Below are 7,750 nucleotides of genomic sequence, written 5' to 3'. Positions count from 1 at the left end.
CTCGTTTTATGGTGATGGAATTAGTTTCCAGGTTGTCTTTCACCAATCATTCTGACTCAGAGTCCTTCCTGGTGGTGCACACCTAGTTCAGCCAAACGGATGTCAGAGAGAAGGATTCTGGGAGGTGCTCGGATATGTGGTGTCTCCTTTTGACCTTTCCTGAACTTTTCCAGTGGGTGGAAGCTTATTAGTTCCTTACTGGGACCTCCTGTTGTAAAATAACTTATGCAAATAGTTACTATGGTGCCTGGCCAGGGTGGGCGGTTTCAATCAGTGTGCTTCCCCTAACAACTCTGTCATGTAGTAGCTAGCTGGTCTTGGGTGAATTATTTCACTTTTCTTTTCTTTTTTTTAATACTTCATTGAAATCTAGTTGATTTGTTTGTGTGTGTGAGTGCTCAGTCACTTCAGTCATCTCCAACTCTTTGTGACTCCATGGGCTACAGCCTGCCAAGTTCCTCTGTCCGTGGGATTTTTCCAGGAAGAATACTGGAGTGGGTTGCAATGTGTTAATTTCTGCTGTACAGCAAACTGATTCAGCTATACATGCATACATACATATATTCTTTTTCATATTATTTTCCATTATGGTTTATCACAAGATTGCAAAATTCCTGTGCTATACAGTAGGAACTTGTTGTTGATCTATCCTGTGTTAACCTTACACTCCCAATCCTTCCCTCCTCCCAATCCCTACCCCACCCTTGGTAACCACAAGTCTGCTCTGTATGTCTGTGAGTCTGTTTCTGTTTTGTAGGTAAGTTCATCTGTCCAATTATTTCACTTCTTTAAGCCTGTTTCCCCATGTGAAAAATGAGGACATATTATGTATTGAAAATGCTGTGAAAATTAAGTAAGGGAACATATATAAAGCACCACTAAGTAGTGACTAAAATATAGTAGGGGTCTAAAAAGTGGTGCTTTCCTTGATAACACTGGAAAAGAAAAAGGAATAGGACTCCAGACCATTGGAGGGAGATTAGGGAAACCTCAAGAGACTTTGGTTCCAACAACATTATAAGACTAGGACTCAGGTGCAGAGAACAAAGCAGTCCATGGAGCAAGTAAAAAAAAAAAGTAAAAATAATCATGGAGCAAGTAAAAAGGCAGAAATCTAGTTAATAGAACTGAGATAAAAGGTGATGACTGATGGGTTATATAAATGTTATATAAATCATACTTCAATAAAACCGGTAAACATAAAAATACAACATGATGGATGAATATAAAGCCAAGATGGTTTGATGTACCATAAAAGTTGGTCTGAAAGTTGGTCTGATATACCTTAATGTTTTCCTTCCTAAGGTAAAGACCCTTCCTAAAAACTAGACATGGGCTCTGTGTGTGAGTGAGGAGGGAAAATAATGACTCCAATTGTGAAAGGCAGGAGCCAGCAGAGATCTTGTTTAGATGGCATCTATGGTCTCATTAAATCTCATAATTCCATGATTCAAGTTCAGTTGAAACATGTGCCTTGTGAAACAACTGGAAAGAAAAAACCTGTGCTGATTCTGGCTTAGTTCGAGAGTGACAGGATGAGAATTGGAAGGGGTGTTTGCTGTTTTTTCCTTGATGGTTACAACTCAATTTGAGAATGAATGGAAGCATTAGAAACTCTCCTCCCAACAAAACACACCAAGACACATGTACGTGGTTTATATATGATTTGAGGAGGTTCAAAGATACCCTGGAAATATCTGGGGCAGGGTATTACTCACAGTTCTTTCCATCTCCCATTGATTCTGTACCACTTTTTTCATTTAAAAAATATGTTCTATATTCTAGGCATAATCCAAACACTTTATCTAATTTAACTTAGTTAATCCTGTTGGCAATCTTAGGAGGTCATGTGATAGGCTCATTATGGCTCCCAAAGATATGTCCCCATCATAACCCTTGGAACCTGTGAATGTTACCTTCTATGGTAAAATTTTATTGCAGATGTAATTAAAGGTCTCGACAGGAGAGTACTCTGGATTATCCAGTTAGCTCTAAATGCTGTCACAACTGTCCTTATAAAAGAAAGGCATAGAGAGATTATACACACACAGAGAGGGCCATGTGGGGGTAGGGCAGAAATTAGAGTGATGTGGCCACAAACCACCAACTCCTGCAGCCACCAGAGCTGGAGAGGCAAGGAAGCATTCTCTTCTAGAGTCCTTGAAGGGGGTGGGACCCTGCTTAAATCTTGATTTCAGTCTTCTGGCTTCCAGAATACATTTTTATTTTCTGAAGTCACCCAGTTTGCTAAGCCAATCTTAGATTTCTAATCTTTGCTAATGATGTGAGACAATAAATGCCTTGTGTTTTAAGTTGGCCAATTTGGGAATATTTGTTACACTGCAATGGATAATTAATACAGTCAGACTGTTGTTATTGTTCAATCGCTCAGTCGTGTCCGACTCTTTGCAACCACATGGACTGAAGCTTGCCAGGTTTCCCTGTCCTTCACCATCTCCTGGAATTTTCTCAAACTCGTGTGCGTCAAGTTGGTGATGCCATCCAACCATTTCATCCTCTGTCATCCCCTTCTCCTGCCTTCAGTCTTTCCCAGCTTCAGGGTCTTTTCCAATGAGTCAGCTCTTTGCATCAGGTGGCCAAAGTATTAGAGGTTCATTTTCAGCGTCAGTCCTTCCAATAAATATTCAGGACTGATATTCTTTAGGATGAACTGGTTGGATCTTCTTGCAACCCAAGGGACTCTCAAGAGTCTTCTCCAACACCACAGTTCAAAAACATCAATTTGTGCTCGGCTTTCTTTATAGTCCAACTCTCACATCCATACACAACTACTTGGGAAAGCCATTGCTTTGACTAGACAGACCTTTGTTGACAAAGAAACGTCTCTGCTTTTTAATATGCTGTCTAACTTGGTCATAGCTTTTCTTCCAAGGTGCAAGCATCTTTTAATTTCATGGCTGCAGTCACCATCTGCAGTAATTTTGGAACCCAAGAAAATAAAGTCTGTCACTGTTTCAGTTGTTTCCTCATCTATTTCCCATGAAGTGGTGGGACCAGATGCCATGATCTTCGTCTTTGAATGTTGAGTTTTAAGCCAGCATTTTCACTCTCCTCTTTCACCTTCATTAAGAGTTTTGTTAGTTCCTCTTCACCTTGTAGAGCCACCCAAGAAGACGGGTCATGGTGGAGAATTCTAACAAAACATGGTCCACTGGAGAAAGGAATGGCAAACCACTACCGTATTCTTGCCTTGAAAATCCCATTAACAGTATGAAATACAGTGAGATAAATTGATGAAAGTGAAAGAGGAGAGTGAAAAAGTTGGCTTCAAGCTCAACATTCAGAAAACGAAGATCATGGCATCTGGTCCCATCACTTCATGGGAAATAGATGGGGAAACAGTGGAAACAGTGTCAGACTTTATTTTGGGGGGCTCCAAAGTCATGGCAGATGGTGACTGCAGCCATGAAATTAAAAAAAACATTTACTCTTTGGAAGGAAAGTTATGACCAACCTAGATAGCTTATTGAAAGGCAGAAATGTTACTTTGCCGACTAAGGTCTGTCTAGTCAAGGCTATGGTTTTTCTGGTGGTCATGTATGGATGTGAAAGTTGAACTGTGAAGAAAGCTGAGTGCCGAAGAATTGATGCTTTTGAACTGTGGTATTGGAGAAGACTCTTGAGAGTCCCTTGGACTGCAAGGAGATCCAAACAGTCCATCCTAAAGATCAATCCTGGGTGTTCATTGGAAGGACTGATGCTGAAGCTGAAATTCCAATACTTTGGCCACCTCATGCGAAGAGTTGACTCATTGGAAAAGTCCCTGATGCTGGGAGAGATTGGGGGCAAGGTGAGAATGGGACGACAGAGGATGAGATGGCTGGATGGCATCACCGACTCGATGGACATGAGCTTGGGTGAACTCCGGGAGTTGGCGATGGACAGGGAGGCCTGGCGTGCTGCGATACATGGGGGGTTGCAAAGAGTCGGACATGACTGAGCAACTAAACTGAACTGAAGACTGGTCAAGACTTGTACCTGCCATGTCAGTGTTCTTCTTGACCTTGAAACTTCCCTCACCCTAGCTCATGTCTTTAGTTCACTTAGTGTTTAAAACTTAAATAACTGGATGTATGAATCCAAAGGTTTATAACCCACGAGGAATTTAGTTCTCACCCAGTGCCTCCCACCCACAGCCTAAAAGAGCTGAGATTTAGAAGGGCATATTTAGAAAGCTGAGAAAATTTTAACCCCACCCTTCTTGCTATGGGAGGATACCATCCTGGACCAGGAGAAGCAGTAAATAGATATTTTCAAGCTCTTTGCATGCTTAGAAGGAAGTAGCTAACAACAGCAATATTTGTGCCCTTTTCAGAGTACACATCTTTGGTATAAAACACTTCGTGCCTGTGGGCATGCTCAGTCACTTCAGTTATGTCAAACTGTGACCCTAGGTACTGTAGCCTGCCAGGCTCCTGTGTCCATGGGATTCTCCCGGCAAGAATACTGAAGTGAGTTATTATGCCTTCCTCCAGGGGATCTCCCGACCCAGGGATGGAACCCACATCTCTTCTGTCTTCTGCATTGGCAAGCAGGTTCTTTACCACCAGTGCTATGTGGGAAGTCCATAAAACACTTAGGGGTTACCATCTCATGAAATAGTGGGTTGTATAGTATAAAAAGTCAAGAGACGTGGTTTGTAATCCCAGATTGAACCACACCATGTGTATGACTTTTGGCTTCTATGCAGAGTGACAACCTGGAGCTTTCCATAAGGCTAGACTGTTTCATTATTTCTCATAACCAGCTGGGTTGCTATGGAAGCTTCTATGTTGCCTCTGCAACATAAATATTTGCCAAAAAACACGATCCTCATCCAACATTTGCTCTCATCCTGGAGAGACTGCTTGCAGCTGAGCAATACTAGGCATCCCAGGATGAATGCTGTAATGTTGAAGTAATTGCAGCATTGGTAGTGCTAAAGGCATGCCAGAAGCTGACTTGGGGGGAGGGTTCCCCCTCCATTTCCCTGAATGCGCCTCTTGGCACTCTGTCCATCTTGGAGAATGAAGACTGGCAAATTGCCTGCCTGTTTTTATTCTGTTTATTCTGCAAATGCCAAGAGGGCTATGAAGAAGATAAAACTGAAAATGAGATCCGAAAATAATAGGTCCTTGAATTGAGAGATGGAAACTCTGAAGCTGTGTTTATTCAAGGCATCTGTCTTCCTGCTTCTTTGTCCACATCTTGGGTAAAGAGTTTTTCCTAAATTCCAGCAACCTGGTGGAAAGTTTGGGATGGATGGCTCATGTCTAGGGCCCTAAGCTACAACAGCTCTTTGGAGGAAACAGAAGGCTGTGAGCTTGATGGTTCTGTGTGCCAGGCTGTTTCTTAGTAGAGTTAGTACTTTACTCTGACAGCTCCCAGCACCGACCGTTGATTAATTGCTTGATATGATTCAGCTTGATATGATTAATGATCAGTGTTTTAAACTTTGGATTTGGTTGATAGCATGGTGAAGCCATTTGACACTTGGAATAAAAGGTAGAATTAGGTAGCATTAGAATATTTGGTTTGTGTTTAGCTTCATTTTGTGTGGTGCTTTCTAGGTTCATTTGACACTTCTGTAGATGCTGGAATTCAGATGGATTTCTGCCTAGTTACTCATTGCTAATGTATGTGCAAGAAAATGTTACAATTCCAAAGAATCTAGTTATTTTCTTCTGTCCATCTATTTCATAATAGTAATACTAAATAAGTCCTCAGTAGCAAGTATTTTTTGGCAGTCACTGTACAGTGTGTAACATCTACCATCCCATTCAATCACCGAAATAACACTCTCAGGAGGTTTTGATCACTCATTCAATTTTATAAATATGGACATTTAGCGAAATCAGCTTTTTTGGACAAGTAAGTTGCACAACTGGGTTTCTATTCCAGATCTAACTTCAGTGTGCATATTATTAATGACAACTTTGTACTACCTCCCATTATATTATATTGCATGTAGTTTCAGAAATCACAAGAGTATGACTTTCAAACTTTAGAGAGTCAGGGTTAGCAACTTACATAAGTGTGGAAAAAGCAGAATTATGGTAATATCTACAGAAAATCAGAGAGGTAACTAAATGGCAGAATGACAAATACTAGAGGCAAAGACTCCTGGCCAGATGTTCCACTTAAGTAACCAGCCACAAGTAGGTCCACCACTGGCACAGTGGCCTGCAACTCTGTAGCATACACATCGAACCAAAGCATTTAGAGATCATCTCCAAAAATTGAACACCTCAAAAGTAGAAATACAAATTTTAAACGACAAAAAAAAAAATCAGCTTCAATTGTAATTAGATAAATGCAATGTAAATAATTTTTTATACCGTCTTAAACTCTTTGAGATTCATGGTGATGGAAAAATTGATGATACTGTTGGAGAGATTTTGAAGGAAATGGGTATTCTACTCCACTGCTGAGAGCAACATAAATTGGTAATACCTTTTTAGGAGGAAATTTGTGAAACTCAACCTCAGTTGAAAAATGGCTAGCCCTTCATTCAGCAATTCTACTTCTAGAAATTTATTAGGAAAATGGGCAGATATCTATGTATAAGGATGCTCATTTCACTGTTGTTCATATTTAGCAAACTTGAAAACCAATTTAAATAATTACTTCTAATAAATAAATTTTATATGATTGTATTCACTTATATGAAAAGAGATTCAGGTTATAGAACTTTATGTATAGTAAACATTTACTCTTTACCTGTCTGTCTAGGAGGATGTAATTATAAAATGTCAGCTAGTTATAACTGGGCAATGGATATTCTTTTTTATGTGTGTATTTTTTTTCCTGTTTTTTTCCCCCTCAATGTTTTACAGTACATAGCATCATATTTATGATCTGAAGCATGTAAAACTTTTAAAAATTGAAGTAAAGCTGATTTATAGTATTGTGTAAAGTTTTGTTGTACAGCACAGTAATTCAGTTTATACACACACACACACACACACATTCTTTTTTATAATCTTTTCCATTATGGTTTATTACAGGACATTGAATATAGTTTTCTGTGCTATACAGTAGGACCTTGTTGTTTATCCATTCTATACATAATAGTATGCATCTGCTAACTCCAAACTCCTACACTATCCCTACCTTTTGACAACCACAGATCTGTTCTTTGTGTCTGTTTTCTGTTTCGTAAATAAGTTCATTTGTGTCATCGTTTAGATTCCACATATAAGTGATATCATATGGTATTTGCCTTTCTCTTTCTGACTTCCGATCATATTTAGGTCCATCCATATTGCTGAAAATGGCATTGCTTTATCCTTTTTAATGGCTCTGTACTATTCCATTGCATGTATATACCCCAGCTTTATCCATTTATTTGTCAGTGCACTTTTAGGTTGCTTACGTGTCTTGGCTATTGTTAACAGTATGCTCTGAACATAGAGGTGCCTGTACCTTTTTGAATTAGAGTTTGGGCTTCCCTGGTGGCTCAGAGGTTAAAGCATCTGCCTGGAATGCAGGAGACCCGGGTTCGATCCCTGGGTTGGGAAGATCCCCTGGAGAAGGAAATGGCAACCCACTCCAGTACTCTTGCCTGGAGAATCTCATGGAGGAAGAAGGAAATGGCAACCCACCCCAGTACTCTTGCTTGGAGAATCCCATGGAGGGAGGAGCCTGGTAGGCTACAGTCCATGGGGTCGCAAAGAGTCAGACACAACTGAGCGACTTCACTTTCACTTTCTGGATATATGGCCAGGTGTGGGATTTCTGGTTCCAAATA

General features: G+C 40.2%; 1 non-coding gene across 1 annotated transcript; it reads left to right on the top strand.

Moving 5' to 3' along the window:
• The first annotated feature begins 7,448 nt into the window (after window positions 1–7,448).
• Window positions 7,449–7,520, top strand: TRNAS-GGA (transfer RNA serine (anticodon GGA)). Its single transcript has one exon. It is a non-coding gene; the product is annotated as a tRNA-Ser (tRNA).
• Window positions 7,521–7,750: the final 230 nt, after the last annotated feature.

The sequence above is a fragment of the Capricornis sumatraensis genome, chromosome X (genome assembly GCF_032405125.1).
Source record: "Capricornis sumatraensis isolate serow.1 chromosome X, serow.2, whole genome shotgun sequence".
Taxonomy (NCBI): domain Eukaryota; kingdom Metazoa; phylum Chordata; class Mammalia; order Artiodactyla; family Bovidae; genus Capricornis; species Capricornis sumatraensis.
Note: the sequence above shows the minus strand (reverse complement) of the source record. Positions and strands in the feature narration are given on the sequence as shown.